General features: G+C 43.2%; 1 protein-coding gene across 2 annotated transcripts in view; it reads right to left on the minus strand.

Annotated features, from left to right (window-relative positions):
* inavaa (innate immunity activator a) overlaps positions 1–15,974 on the minus strand; it is a 47,757-nt gene extending 31,783 nt beyond the window's left edge. The window contains exon 1 of one of the 2 annotated variants that reach the window (XM_088639945.1): positions 15,849–15,974. The gene's annotated coding sequence lies outside the window, so the exon portion shown is untranslated. The remainder of the gene's footprint in view (positions 1–15,848) is intronic. The other variant, XM_088639944.1, reaches the window with a different exon arrangement.
* Between the last annotated feature and the right edge of the window lie 662 nt (positions 15,975–16,636).

The following is a 16,636-nucleotide window of genomic DNA, read 5'->3' on the forward strand; positions in this document are numbered from 1 at the left end:
TTGCCCTGCACTGTGTTACTGACTTGCAGGTGTTAAGCTGCCTTCTGTTACACCAGCATTGCATAACTCCAGTGCTAGAGTGCTGTAAGACCAGCAGGCTTATACGTCTCTGCAGCACATGAAGAAATAGAGAGAGGTATTAAACTGGTCTAGTTCAGGTCGTTCAAAATCCATTCGTCAATGAAGAGCTGTGCTGCCATGAAAACCTACAGACACTGCAGTCTCACAAGTTGTCTGTGTGACACCTTGACACTCAAAGAAACACAAAGGGGAAATTCAACTTAATTTGCCTCAAGCTTGGCAACAGGCCCACGGACCTGGTTTGGAGGACAGGATCTCCCAGAATTCTGATGAATCTCTACCGACCATCCCAGAGGACCTTGGTATACCTGTTTAATTTCAGATTTCTGTCGTGTGCCTTGTTGACAACACTGCTGCGAGGGTTCAACAAACAAAACGTTCTCTCTCATCGAATTCAGAGGAAAGCGAATGAATGACATTTCTCACAATTAAGAGGAAGCTTTTATCATAAGTCAAAAATGAAGGATTGATATGGCCCAGTGATTTTCTTTACCACTGCAAGAGTTGGAATAATGGGTTTATAACCCCTGTGAAAGCTGGTGAATTAAAATATGTCCTTAATTACAGTTACAGCAGCTATAAAACAATTTCAGGTTTGAATTTAAGTGCTGTATGTTGTTTTCCTGCTAATTAAAGTAATTAGACCAAAGAATAAACACCCTGAGGGAACTCGGGGCTGCTCTTAATAGAGATAGGTGAGGATCTGTATAGACAGTTTTCTTTCTGTAAGACACAATACTTTCAGCTGACAAGCTTATTTTCTTTTTTTATAAGTTGCCTCTTCTAGTTCAGCATTTCCAATTTTGTATTTACAGTTTATGTATGTACTACTTGCATGCAAAACCCTGCAGTTGTTTACATTAAGTGCTATCTGCCTTATGTCTGCTCGGCAGTGAATTTTATCTAAGATTTTAAAGATAAAAAATATCTTTCTGTGCTTCTTACTGAAGTCCATTTTTGGACTCCACAGTACAGACAGGCCTGTTTTAAACAATGTACTGACACATTTTTCTAGGTTACCACAGGACACTTTTTTGCTGTAGCTGGAGATAAACTTTCAGCTTAGAAAATTAGTGGAAAATCATAAGATTATCAGACAGCACAGTGGTGTGGCAGTTGGTGGTGCTGTCTCACAGCTCTTGGGTCCTGGGTTCAGTTCTGGAACTAGAAAGAAAATGACTGTTTTCTGTGTGGATTTTGCATGTTCTCTTAGTGTGGGTTTTTTTTTCTGGATGCTTTACTTTTCTTCAGCCTTCCAATAACATTCTGGCTGGTGTGCTGGTGTCTGTGAGAAGCCTGTGATGAACTGGAATCCTGTCCACTGTGAATTCATTACTTTCAGGATAGAATTTGGATTTAGGCTTTTGTATAGTGGCAAAGAGTATTAAAAGAAAGTATCGACAAGAAGACGTCAAATAAACAGAACGTTAGAGTATACATACTCTTTAATAAAGACAAAAATGCAATATTTTTTGATAAAATAAAATGTGCAATACATTTATATTTATTTAAAGTCATATTGTGCAAGACAACTTTTTTGTGTACTGCAAAGGAACAAGTAATAGGTTTATTCCATGCTGAAAAAAAGAAGAAAGAGAACACAACGTTTCGGCCGTGGAGCCTTCTTCAGGTGTACTGTTTTTCTTCAGTTTTTGTGTACTGTTCTGTTCTGGTTTTGTGCTGTTCTTTGTGTGTTCTGGACTGCGAGTAACTCTTCTACTTGTGTTATTATTATTGTATCATTCGTTGCACTGTGTCTGTGTTGTCTTTGTTAAGCTGCTATTGCACTGCAATTTCCCTCATGGGATCAATAAAGTATCTATCTATATTGTGATTTAAAGGGACCATAAACACCAATTTAAACCATTAAATGAACAGCAGTTATGTAAAAAAAAAGAAATGTAATAAAAGTCAGTGCTACACAGTTGTGCAATTCTTAGGGGTCATGGTTTGCACACATCACAATATTCCAAATTTCTGCACAAGTCTGAACACGGTAAAAGTCAAACCTCAGATAAGAAAGAAAGCCACAGTTAAAATGATGAGGCATACTAGTTAGGACTAATTACCAAACTGTTTGATGAAACAAGCCAACACTCAGATAACTGTAGATTGTAGTCGGCCCTCTCAGTGACTATGCATTTCTGTGTCAATACCAAGGTCTGGAGAGAGTGTAGATCATGTTTGCTTTACAGATATCCACAGGATTACTGAAGATAATTTTCTGTCTATATGCTGCTGACGAGAATATTTTTCTCAGCTAGAGTTTTGTCAGTGTAAATCTGTTCCGGAGAAACAGCAGATGTATCTGCTGGAAAATGCAAACATCCGGGAGAAATTTCTATAGGGAGTTATTTAACAGCTAGTCTGGGGTGTTGCCTGGGGAGGGGGGGGGTCACCCCTTTGCTTTCTATTTAAACGAGCAGCCCATGCGTGTGGTTGCGTCTGTGGGCCTGAGGGAGCACGAATCAGCCCCTGCGCCCTCCAGAGTGGACAGCGGTGCATTCCCAGCCCCAAAAACAACAGCCCCCGGGTGATGGAGTCATTCCCCTGGCCTGTCCTCCCTGTAGGGGCGATCTGCTGCAGGACAATGAGCCAACAGCCCACAGCAGACAGCCAGACTCCGCTCGGCAGGGGTCCTGCTCCCCCCCCGGGGAAGGCTAAATAAAGTCGGCCGCGTCAGCTACAGGTGGGAGAAGGCCATCCGGCCCATCATTGCTCATTTGCATTCAGCTCTGTTCAGGTCGTGGTAACTGGTACTGGTCAGGCCGAGAACACCTCCCTCCCTCCGCACAGAAAGGGAGCAATTCAGAGTGGCCATCTGAACCTAATTTGGAAGTGCTTGTGGGTTGGAACTGGTGTGTCCAGTGAAAGCCCGTGAGGAAATGGGGGGGAAACAGGCAAACTCCAGACAGAAAACCGATCAAATCCAGGCAGTTCAATTCCAGCTAGCGCTGACGCTCCTCACCGCCAAACCACACCCTCAATGTGCTGGGGTCACATCCCTGGTATCGGGGGACCAAGCACTTGTGAACAAAAGAGAGGAGCCTGGCCGATCTAGCCAGTTTGCTAGTTGGCAGCTAATTGATCCCAGGGTCTCTGCCAGCCTGTTCTTGAATGAAGTCAGGGTATTGGTTTCAGCAGCTTGTTCCAGCCCCCCACTACTCTTTGGAAGGGAAGCATGTGCTTCGCTCAAGTTCTCAACCCTGAACAAGGAGTTAAAAGGCAAAACCTGCCAAAAGAGGCTGCAGGCAGACCGACAGACTCCAGGCTGGATTAACAGTCTCCTCCAGCTCAACCCAATCCCCCCCCCCGGCCCCCTACTCCCTCCCCAGTTTCACCCCTCAGCACAGAAAGTAAAAGTGTGCCGTCAAAGGAACGGAAGCAAATGCCATAGCCCGAAGTGCAAGAACTAAGACCCTCCCCGAGTCACCCCTAAGCAGCACACTGAGCAGCACAGGGAAGAAATTAAGTAAACCTCAAGGGCCAAATTAAAGACAACGGTATCTTCTGAGCATTTGCTTCCCATACTCACTAGAGGGGTGGTGGGTGGACTGATATTTAGGCCAAACCAAACGAATTCTCAGCAGGACTGACTGTGCACGTGTAACAGACTGATGAGCAGCCGGCAGCCATTCCACACGCAGGAGCTGTCCCTCACACGGGAGCAGGAAAAAGGAAAGGGGAAAAGAGGACACGCTCCCAGGGAACGGAATTAGCAACAGTCAGTTCGGGAAACCTTTGTAAGTTCTTATCTACATTACACCCTTTCAACGTCACCAACCTCCGGGAGTGACAGTCAAACTACTGACAGAATTTCACTTGAAAGCGAACGAGGGAACGGATCATGACCTGTCTTGAAGAAACGGGAACAGACTGTGAATGGATGGAGAAGCTTTGTAAAGGCGACCTGGTTCTGCCAGGCCACTGGCTAGCTCTCTATATAATGTGAGGGAAATTAAAATAAGTTCAGATGCAAGATGCAGATTGACCGGTGAAGGCACAGAATCTCATCCTGCAGGTTTTTAACTGGTTCCTCCCTGTCCTCGGTGATCTCTGACAGTTTACGACACACAAAGGGCTGATAGCTGTTATCATGATTCCCATAAAGCAACAGCTACAGTACATCCTGAAAAGCACAACCCTATTGCAGGCAAAAGTATATACCGCCTTTCTCCTATATTTTCTGTGAAAAATGCTAAGCAGCAGTTGCCCACAAGGAAGGACATCCGTCCATTTTCTAACCAATTAAAGCCGAAACCAATCCTGAAAAGCAACAGGCATAAGGCAGGATATACCCACTGCAACACTGTGCCACCCCAAGGAAAGTCTATAAAACCAAAATCATTTTAAAACACCCCTTATGATAGCCAAAGTAACTCCGTGCTTGAACTTCACCCATGAACTCGTTCTGGATTACATCTGGTGAATGAATGAAAAAATAAACTGCATACATGACTGTACTAAAAAAAGCGGGGACTGAACAGTAATGCAATGTGTGCTTTAATCACACAGAAACGCAGTCCCCATTCTCTTTGGTCCGATGCCATGAATGTGGTAGAAGTGCATGCCGGCGCCTGTCTCTGACATGTGAAAGTGATGGGAGGGGCCCGGGGGTCTCGTTGCAGAAGTGTTGCAGGAGCAGGAAATCGGGTTTCGCTTCTGTCTGTAGGAACAGACTGAGCGTCGGATCAGAGAGTCGGTCACAACAAGAGCTGAGCTCTCTGGTCAGGGATCGGCATGGGAAGTATCAAACACGGAGGCAGGGCACGACAATGAAGTCTGGCTCATAACAGGAGGCCAGGAGAAAATGCATCCAGAGTGACTCATGTACTGTAATGTATTTCTTAAATAAGTCTTCCTACCACAATTAATCAGTGACAGAAGCCAGGTGGGGGACACACAGTGAAGTCAGGACAAAGGGCAGCTGTTGCTATTTAACAGCTGGAAAACACAGGTATTGAGATGAATTTCATCCATCGTGCTGTAAAATCCAGTTGATACCAAAGGAACTTTAATTTTTCTTTCAATATGGCATTTTTTTTAAATTCATTCTGAAATATTTAGTCGATTGTATATGTGAGAACCTCTCCTAATTCTGATTCTTCAGTAATTTAGGTTTGTGTCCATTAGTCTTGTGTGCTCCACTCTGAGCTTGAAATAATCATTAAAGTCTTGACACTGCCATTTGCTTCCAGTTCAAATCAAACCTCACCCCGTCATCTGTATTCCAGATTCTCAGGTCCTTTATGGATCTGTAGAGGTCGGTATGTATCAGCGTGGGGTTAATGTGGGAAGACTTTTCCTCTGCAAAATTATTTTCATAATGCGGTCACTCCGAGGAGCCTAAACTCCACCTCCTTCGCTCTGAATTCTGCAAATTTCACTAACAAAATCAGACAAGACGTGTGTTTCTGGTGTGTTAAACAAACAATATCTCTCACTTTGACAAACTTGGTACATTTCGACACTGATTTTAATATCTTTAGACACTGTCCTACATCATAATTGCTAACGGGAATTTGAAATGTTTGGATGCATACTGAAGCAATGCAATTGACAATTCAATTCCTCATTTTCCATAATCTGGGAAAGTAACTCATAGTCATGGCTGAGAAAACCAATCCTAGATTTGTCTTTGAAAAAAAACTAACTCATAAAACAACCTCATAGATCTTTCCTAAGGCGTCTCCTAATGTCTTAATAGAATTTAAACTGTTACTAAAAGAATGTGGGTGGCCTGATTTAATACAACATTTGGCAAGCAGGACAGCTGCCTGTCCAACCTTTTTTCAGGCTTTTTTGTCACAATATATACTCAATTGGCCTTAAATTCTGACAAAGCTAGCTTCAAGGCAGCAAAATAAACTTCATGTATTTACTTCATGTAAGTAAATAAGTAAAATAAACTGACAAAATATCCAAAATTACCCATCCACTTCCCTGAAAATAAAACAAATCTCCATTAATTCAGAGTTACAGTGCTTTTTAGATAAATAGTTGATAGATAGATACTTTATTGATCCCGTGAGGGAAATTGCAGTGCAACAGCAGCTTAACACAGACAACACAGCCACAGTGTAACGAATGATACAATAATAATAATACAATACAATCAGTACAGTGAGAAATGCACTAAGAAGAGTTACTCACAGTCCAGAACACACAAAGAACAAACCAGAACAGAACAGTACACAAAAAAGTCATATTGCACAATATGAATATAAATCTAAATGTATTGCACAGGTCCCTGGCATATATTGCACAAAAACGGTTGTGTTGTTTTACTGAATTTTATTTTTTTTAAAGACTTGTTCATTGGAACAAGAAGATACAGAAAACTCTTATTTTCATCTCGTTTACAATTTTCAAGAACACTTCCCCCTCCCAGCAACCCCGTTAATTGAATTGCGCCTCTAATCTGATTTGACATCTGTCAAAGGGCAAGTATAGGAGCTGAAAAGCACAAACAAAGAGGGAGACCAGGGTAAACTGCAGAAGTATAGGGAGAGAGGGGTATCCCAGGGGGAAAAGCCATAGCATTGCTATTCAACGGGATTCAAGGGGATCAGCTTCTCAGACATGAGCACTTTAATTAAAGTACTGTCTTATTTCCTTCTGCTTGTTTTCTTCTTGATAAGTCATCCTCTGTGACTTCATACTAGATTGGTTTTATTACTCACTGTCTCACAGATTACAGCACCCCCACTAGACAGGGCAGGGACCTTGTATTTTACACAACGTTATACATTTGGCAAAGATACGCAGTCTGATGTGTGAAAAGGGCACGGAAAACAGACACACACACACAAAAAAAGCATTCACAGTGACAACAAAACCCAGGAGATTTAGTCAACCCTCACACAAAGTTGACAAAACGCCAGTATCCCCATAAGTAAAAAAGTGCTTGGTTAGCTACGATCTTAATATTGTCTTCCCATATAAAAGCAAAGTAATGCGATAAAAAGAGCCCATTCCCTTTTTCCTCCTAGACTTTGACCAGGAGGGGGGGGGGGGGAACAAACCGTACGCAGACAATCAAAAATCTTTTTCAGGATGTGTTTCGCCCCAAACCTAAACCTTCATTCCTGAAATTCCTTTTGTGTAAGTGTTCTGATAAAGTACTCAGTAAAATGTGATAAGATACTCCCTTCGGCAAACAGCTGCACAATCAATACTGTATTCCCTGGGCCAGCAAAGTCTTAACTAGGCTTTCTATTTCAATTACAAGAAAATTTGAACTTCTTGTCCATAATCAGACTAAGGCCAGCTCTCACTTTTCAGGATTTACACCTCAGTGACAAATCTAGAAGCCCACTAGAAGCCCTCTATAACTATAAGTTACGCACGTGTATAGTAATGTTGGTGAGATCACAGAGAAAGAAAGGATAAAAACACTTCCACTAGCCTGAGAGGCCGATTTCTCCCTATTCCCCTCTTTTTCAGCCTGTTCCGTGCTATGGTTTGCGCTACGCGACGTCTTCACAGGGTTAAGCAATAGAAGCTTGTTGTTAAGGAACTGCTCGCAGGAACATGCCCCTGGACAATTACCGTGTCACGGGTCTGAGTTTCTGCTGGGCTGTCAGCAGCGCACAATAGACCCGTGTTTTCGTTTCTCGTGGCTCGGGCTCCATGACAACGCTCCAATTGCAAAGATCCCGAGTCCAGTCCCAGCTCCATCGCCATCCTTTCCCACTACCTCATACGTTATGAGAGGTGTGGACCCCCTCCTTCTTACCTTGAAGATCTGCCCAGCGTGGACTGAAGTCTGAATACACGTAGAAGCAGCAGAAAGAAACATTGCAAGGATCACGGCAGGCAGGCGGTCGCATTTTCAAGGGAGGAAACAGAATGATAACATCAACCATGAAAAAGTGAAAAGAAACTGCTCCTCCAAGCTCTAAGTTACAAAAACTTCAGTGTGAAAAGATTCATGTGTAACATTGTGGGATAGGACAAACCTGGGAATTCATGTGTTAGTCAGGCGTAAGTACTATACTGGCAGTTAACACACGATTGACATGCTCTGTATAAAGGCTGGTTATGAGTGTATTATCTTTAGTCAGTAATGAATTAGTAATATACACTTTATGTATCACTAACAAAGCAAGTATTAGGCATTTAGTTGCGCTTATGAAGCAGTTTTAGTCATATAGTATTGAAAATGGAGAAATACTTCACATTTCTCCTCTTCCACAGTATTATTGGTTTTACTAGGTGTAACGACTAATACATGTAGCTAATAAAAATATTCCATAATTCACTTAATGAGTGAAAAAGCTATATTTACCATCTAAGGTGACAATAATCAGGAGTGTCGATACGGAAATATTCAATTTGCAAATATGTATCGAATGTTCAGAGTGAAATGGGTGCTCATTTCAGGAGCTAATCCAGCACACTGCAGAAGGAGCTTCTGTTGAATGGGGCAGAGGCATGGGATTGGACCTGGATGAGCCATGGCTTTTTCCAGACACCTTTATTTGAAGAGTGGCGTGAAGAGTAAACAAGATGTGTTGTTTAATGGAGGCTCAAATGCCCTAGAGACCCCCCTCCTCACAGATTCTTACAAATCCCTCCTCTGGGAATGGGGCTTAAGGGACAGTCTCAGGTCTGTCTGCTACCGACACCGCTCTCAGCCAGCTACAGTCTGACCAGAACCCATATCCTTTGTGCTCATCTGGTAGAAAACATCTTAGTCTCCTCTCTGAACAAAACACCACCCTTATGAACTTTCAGCTTGATTGGCCTACCACAAGACGGGTAGACATTACTGTAATTTTACTCTGGTTTTCACTTTATTTTACTGCACCAGAACATGGGAATGCCATGATATATCATGATGAATCTTTCTAAGTGTAAACTTGTAAGTGTAAACCATGCCATTAACATGGTATATGAAGCACATGACACATGGCAAACTTAAGCATCAAAAGACATTGTAAATCTGTGAAAATCCAATGGTGAATTTACCAAGGCCAGCATTTCTAAAGACATTCACACTATCGCTAGAATGAAAAAGTCGTATGCTGTGGCCTGCCTGTATACAGTTTGAACCTCACAAGAAATTCAAAGAGTTGACTTCTTTTCTGACATGTTGAGTTTGTTTTTGAAACTGCAGAAATGAAATGCAATGACACATTCTTGCGACTGTCCGCGAATACTGTTTATCAGCCGAGAAGCCCTTTTCGTTCTTTAAGAAAACAGTGCTGTGTTTTGTGAACCACCTAAGGCAAGGACCAAACATTACTCTCCACCAGTCATGAAACACTTCAAACCTGTTGACAATGATGGAAGACAAACACTGATCTGGAACCGCCAGCCTAACTGTGAAACCTCTGAGGACTAACTTATCCACTGCGTAGGGGCAGATAACTGGGGTGAGATACTGTAGAAGCTTTTTTTATATTTAAGAGTCTTTTGCTGAGTTCCTTGAAGAAATGGCTGGATGAGATTCTCAGATTAATCAGCCAGTAAATGCTAAACAGGCATGCCGGCCTAAATACAGTATCTCTTTCAAAGACTTGTATTTTCTTCTCCCTTTTCCTATTGTAACACAATTTCGCTGACTTCTCTGTTGGTAAAATTTTGTCTGTCATTGTGTTGTTATGTTTAGAGTGTGCTGTAAAACAAATTTCCCCAATGGGACAATAAAGAGTGGATTGAAATGGCCTTCCTCTTGTTTCTGAGAGTTTTTATGTTCTTCTCGTCATCCAGCAGACATTGATGCGGCATGGTACAGAAAATTGAATGGGACTATTTAAATCTGGAGCCTCAGCGATGGAGACTAAGACTAAAGGCATCAGAGTGAGGCCTCAGCACTGGTGTTCTCTGAGCTCTCCTTGGCTCTGGGTCTTGCTCGCACGTTTAGCTCGGCAACAGACCCCTCTGCCCCTTGGCATGCTGGGAGGTCAGGGAAGGAGCAGCGCATGAACGCCGAGGGCCTCCCTTTGATGCGATCTGGAACAGCTGCTGAGGGCCCAGGAGCACGCCAGGCCTGCTGATAAGATCGCTGATCGAAACAGCAACTTGAGAGCCTCTGTCTGCAGGAGGTTTGGCCGTTAATCTGCAGCCCAGGAATAGGCGGCCTGTCACTGGTACCCTTATGAAGGCAAAAGCACTGGCTTTACAGCAAAGAGTCCCAAGCAAAGCAGAGTGTACTACAGCAGGAGTTCTCAGTCCTGGTCATAAAGGCCTACACACCTGCAGGGTTTCATTCCAGCTGAGTTTAGTTACCCGTTTGAAGCACCAACTGAAGTAACATGTTGATTGATTGGAAGGTTTGGAAGATTTATTCTCCTGCTCAAAAGTTTGGAATTTTATTTGACTTATTCTAACGAGATGGTTAGAGGTGGCAACAAGTTTAAACTAATTCAGTTATCAAATGAATTAAGGGCTCGATTGAGAACAGAGCTGGAAGGCAGTGTCCTCCAGGTGCAGAATTCAGAACTCCTGTACTACAATAATTCCTCTGAGACATCTTTTGGGGTACATCATGAGATTCCCAAGGTCTGGTAAAAAAAAAGCACTAGAGATATTTCTGGAGGCCCACTGAAAGCATCTTAAAACAAAAGCAAACCATGACAAACAGAAGATTTAACCATAGTAAACCCAAACAAAACTTTCAGTATACTTACCATTGAAGGGGTGTGGGAATGGGATTTGCTACAATTTTGACAGACATTGATTCTGCACAACTATTTTTGCTTTACACGTCTGTACTAGGTAAAGGATTGGGGTCATTAAATTAATAATTTACACCTTCCTCTATGAACAAATAGCACAATGAACTAAGTATTTTGACCGGAAGGCTTCGTTGTCTGACCAGAAGGTGTTACAGGGAGTCAGCCCAGTCCATCACTGCAGTACAGCTCCCCTCTATTCAGACATTTTTACAACTCGCTGCCTCAGGAAGGCTGGAAGTATCGCTAAGGTTACCAGTCATCCTGGTTTCTCACTTTTCTCCCCCCTTCCCTCTGGTAAGCATTACAGGAGCATAAAGGCACGAACGTCCAGATTCAGAGACAGTTTCTCCCCACAAGCACATTACTGAACCCCTGCCACTGACTCACAGTGATGTTGTTTTTCTAAGTTGTATGTTATTTAACTTGTTGTTGCTGCTGCTCTTCTGTGTTTATGGTTTTTGGTGTTTCCTTAATGTCTTTGTATTGGAGCAAACATGCAAATAAGCATTTCATTGCACTTGTGCATATGACAAATAAACTGAACTGAACTGATGGTTTACCTGCACCTTACCACGTACCACAGTTCATTATTCTTCCCAACCCCTTTCTAAGATAACAAGGGTTCTTACCATGACCAGCCATTCCAGGAGCTTCACAGAACAATGCGACAAACAGACACCTTAAAGTGTGGCCCTAGTAAATACCACACACCACTACAGGTAAATGTGTCAAATGAAGCTGCAAAAGCAAGTTACTAGCCATGAGTCGGACCAAAAAGCTTTAGACTTGTTAATTGCTAAAGCAAGTTTTGCATAACAGAAGATGGACATTTCTAAACCAGGTTGTAAACTGAGCACATTATTTACAAGTAAAAGAATGAGTACTGATCAGAATGAAGCAGCACGAAGACAGCAGATAACCACAGAGGCCTACAAACAGACATGTCTGGGGAGGGCCGAAAGGAAATAGAACTAGTGACCCTCAACCAACTTCAAGATTGACCCTCCACAAGCTTCAAGAACTCATTTAAACTCAAGAGTTCACAAGAGGCAAATATGTGCTTTACATCCACCCATTCTCTAACTGGTTAATCCTATACAGGGTCGTGGGGGAGCTGTCGCCTATCCTGGCAACACCCTGGATGGGACGCCAGTCTATCACAGGACAGACACAGACTCAAACATATACACACTGTACACTCACACCAGGGCCAACTGTTACAGAAGCCAATTAACCTACCAGCATGTTTTCGGATTATGGGAGGAAACTGGAGCACCCGGGGGAAACCCACATAAACACAGGGAGAACATACAAACTCGATGGTACCTGAGCTGCAAGACAGCAACGCTAACCACTGTGCCACCCTGTGCATTACAATTAAACAGTTGCTTTTCACATGTAATCAGATGGCTGTGTAATTGATTGTGTCCAGCTACCAATTAATAGTTCCTTACACTTATATAGCACTTTTCTAGACGCTCCACTCAAAGCGCTTTACAGGCAATGGGGATTCACCTCCACCAGCACAATAAGAAAACTTAACAAACCCATTAACCCTCAACACTGGCCCAATTATCTAATCTCATCTTGCATCCATATTGCACTTTTCAACTCAAGCTTTCCACAAAGCACTTCACATCTAGGAGGGGAACCCCTGTCTGTCACCATTCAAGCACAGCGCTCAGCTGGGTGATGTGCGACAGTCTGTCTACACTACAGGCGAGGGCGAGACATGAGAAATTACTTCAGCAGCTGAAGGGGGAGGTGGGATGGTGCGCACCCAAGGGTGCAATTTAACCAGGACGCCAGGGTTAACACTTCTGCTCTTAAGAGCAGCACTCTGGGATCTGGCCAAGGAGTCAGTTTAAATGTCTCATCTGAAGAACAGCGCCTCTTACACACGGAGTCCAAGGAGCGTCACCATGGGGTTTTCCTTATATCTCCTATCCCAGTAGACACTTGCTCCCGAGATCAGACATGATTGGGCTACAAGGTGATAGTGCTGCTAATCCAGTGCTTGTAATAACATTTAAGCATGCACAAGCACTTAAAAGGAGTTTTTTTTAAGAAAAGCTGGGCATTTCACACTTTGACATAACAACTTAAGCGCAGACCTTACAGCCACCTGCCAACAACTGGGCTCTTTGTGTTTTGGCACGCTTGCTCCCTTACTTATATACTCCAGCGAAAACTTTACCAGCAGTCAAAAACTATCGCTGCTGGAAACCAGAACAGCTAATTGTGGCAACTACATAACTCCAGCAGCCATCTCACCCTGCAACTCACAACTGGCAACCCACTGAAGTTAAGCAGGTGTGAGCCTGGTCAGTACCTGGATGGGAGACCTCCTGGGAAAAACTAAGGTTCCTGCTGGAAGAGGTGTTAGTGGGGCCAGCAGGGGGCGCTCACCCTGTGGTCCACATGGGTCGTAATGCCCCAGTATAGCGACGGGGACACTATACTGTAAACAGGTGCCGTCCTTTGGATGAGACATAAAACTGAGGTCCTGACTCTCTGTGGTCATTAAAAATATCCCAGCTTCTTGAAAAGAGTAGGGGTGTAACCCCGGCATCCTGGCCAAATTTCACACTGGCCCTTACCAATCATGGCCTCCTAATAATCCCCATCTCTGAATTGGCTTCATTACTCTACTCTCCTCCCCACTAATAGCTGATGTGTGGAGCACTATGGCTGCCGTCACATCATCCAGGTGGGGCTGCATATTGGTGGTGGTGGAGGGGAGACCCCATTACCTGTAAAGCGCTTTGAGTGGAGTGGACTATATAAGTGTAAGCAATTATTATTATTATTATCTCTTTTTCCTCCAGTACTTACCAAACTGCATGTGGGATACACTAACACACACCACCTTACTTGGATACATGGGATTGTTCTCCATTTTTTTATCTATGCTTAGAAGATCAGCTGCCCTGCAGACCTATTCCATAAAGTTATTTGCTGAAAGGACTTCGAAGGGCAAAGCATGACAGATGCCCATCAAGAATCAACACCAGCTGCCAGGCTGGTGGTCATGGACACGTAAACTGGGAGATGGCAAAGCTTTTGCTTCTAATGCAAACATGGAATTCTAATTCCGGAATTCCTTCCAGGGAGGGAATTCCTTCCTTGGGGAGCCAGAGTGTTCAACAGTTCACACGTATAAGACATCCCGCTGTTGACTGCAGTTTTGCAAGTCCACTATGATGAACCACAGCAAAAGCAGAAAATGAAACTGGAGTATAATAAGTTCATGGCAAAACTAAGAGCATACAGCAGAAACGCAGCGTAAATAATTCACAGTATATTTTTTCAAGGTCAACCTAATGTCAGGTCTGGTCAGCGCACGTAGAAGATGCAGCACACTCCATTAGGACGCATGTATGGTTGCATTGGCACACAGGTTACAAACTCTCACATTTGTTGCGATTTGAAGACAAGGTCCCGGATTGCGGGACAAAAAGAAGTCATGACTGCAGCTGTTTTCCAAGGGGATTTGTCTTGCTCCTCTGAAACAAGGAGGCCTTTGTGGGCCGACTTGAAAAGTACAAACAAACCTCAAAATTAAATTCCCCAGCTCATGCCTTTGAAAACTCTCCCTTCACGGTATCAGTGCGTGAAGCTTATCTCTTGTCTTGGTCTTGTCTGTTATCAGATCTGTGCAAGTCTGTTTTTAGCTTTAATTCCTTAGCTACTAGAGCACAGGAATACTGCAAGGGGCTACAGTAACTACAATTTCTAACCATTTGGTTGCTTCACCGTAGTAAAAGTTTGCGGAACCCGTATAGGAACGCATTGCAAAGCCCTGTCAAAGGAGCAAAACTTCTACAGCAGTAACCATGCATAAGGGAACCGATAATTATTTTCAACACAGTGCCGATATATGTAAAAATTCCAAAATACGGAAAAGACTGAAAACCTATATAAACTTCATCCTGGAAAAATCGAGCATGTCGAGCATGAGCCGTTCAATCTCTAAAGCAAACAACGGTTACGAGAAGGTGGGTCACAGTGCTGGACGCGGCTGATCTGAAATACTTACAAAAGTCCATGAGGCAGCCTGAGAGAAACTTACAGCTGCTTTTTACCTCTTTGTATTTCGATCCGCCCTTGAAATTACATTGCTAACAACTACCTCTCCCAACAAAGAAGTCTGACATCGGACTTTGAGGGATAAAGAATCTCTGAAGTCAATTACTTCAGATGGGAAGCCACTATTTTTTTTTGGGGGGGGGGGGGGGGTTCTAATTGTTTCTAGCACTACAGACCACTTAAATTGCAATGACGCTCTGAGAGACACAAAGTAACACAACTGTGTACAGGGGCATCCCTTGTGCTCAGACAGTAGACAAAGGTTACAGCTATAACACTGCATTTTATGCTATATTTGTATTTGTTTACGTTTGGCATGTAACGCATTTTTTCGCTTCATCTTAATCTTGTTTAAACACTTGATCTTAAATACCACCAATTCAAAGCCTTAGCATCCCGTTTTCATGTAAACCACGCAAATCAAGCTTTTCTGAATTTGGAATCTGGAACGGACGAGCCTCCCCGTCCGTGAAAAGGTATTCCCCTATTCTTCTCATGTAGAAATGGCTTGCAGTTGTTAAACAAATGAAACCGACTGACCCCACCCCGAGAAAAAGAGGGAAAAATGCCTGTCTCCTCTCACCCGTGGAGAAATGTAAAATCTCCTGCCTAAATACAAACACCTCCACAGGCAGCCGTCTCTCCGACCACATCAAGCTAATTTGACAAGATGACTGAAGCGCATCTGCGGCGACCAGCACGAATTCTGTGCGCACTGATGCTCGTACCCCATTAACTCAATACTAACTTTTAACTTCCAAACTAGGGACAAAACCATCTCTAAAAGCCTTACACCTTGGCCCCTAAGACGAGTTACAAACTGGTATTAACTGCACTGCGCATTCCTGATCATTTTTAGACTTTTAAAGCACATGACAGAAATCGGATTTTTCCCTTTTATTGTAATCAAAGTTTGGAAGTGAAATATTCTAACCGAACTAATTTTCTTAGGTCTTATTCTCTTAGTTTCAGGGATAAATGCAAATGTTTTACCTTTTCCTGTTTTCTTTAGCAGTCCCAGGGATTCTGAGATCGCTGAGAAGATCTTCCTGTATCCATACCAGGACAACAAGCCCCTACACGCACCCACGTTTTCCACTTTGCGGTATTTGCTGAGCATCTCAAATGTTTTGGAGTGGGACATCTGTCTCAGGGTCATACCATGAGCCAACGCAGATGGGGGGTAACGGCATGGTGGAGAGATCACTCTTAAATGAGTCAGGGCGAAGGTTGTTCAAACAAAGTATTACAGTGTATCACAATCTCACTTGTGTGTTTTGTAGGGATAATCTTTTTATTTTCAATGCATTAACGTTATGGGCTTTCACACAGAAAATTCAACCGACTTCCCCATCCTGTTTTGGGATTCCCGTCATCCCGCTCCAACAGTTTTGTTCTGGGGTTCAATGTGCTCTTTCAAGCAGCACACGGGTGTACCGCGGGTGGTTATTGTGAAGGTTTTCAAAACGCGAGTCAAAGTCCAGAAGAATAGCGCGAAAGAAGAAAAAAAAGCTGTCTGCACAAAGCAAGTGTGCGAGACAGCTGGCTGGTTAGTAGTGTAAAAGGGATGAATTGGTGTCTTCACGCCGACCCCCTCCCATTCCGAACCCCAGGACAACGTCAAACCGCGCATCAATCACTTCTCTGCAGAGAACATTAAATAAGGGACCCCCCCAGTTTCACAACACGCTCGATATGTGCTTACGCTTTTAAAAATGTCTATTATCGCGACATGCTTTTATTTTCCGTTTCAAAAATTATAAGTTATATGGCTTCGTTTT

Source organism: Lepisosteus platostomus, chromosome 7, assembly GCF_059453375.1.
Source record: "Lepisosteus platostomus isolate fLepPlt1 chromosome 7, fLepPlt1.hap1, whole genome shotgun sequence".
Classification (NCBI taxonomy): Eukaryota; Metazoa; Chordata; class Actinopteri; order Semionotiformes; family Lepisosteidae; genus Lepisosteus; species Lepisosteus platostomus.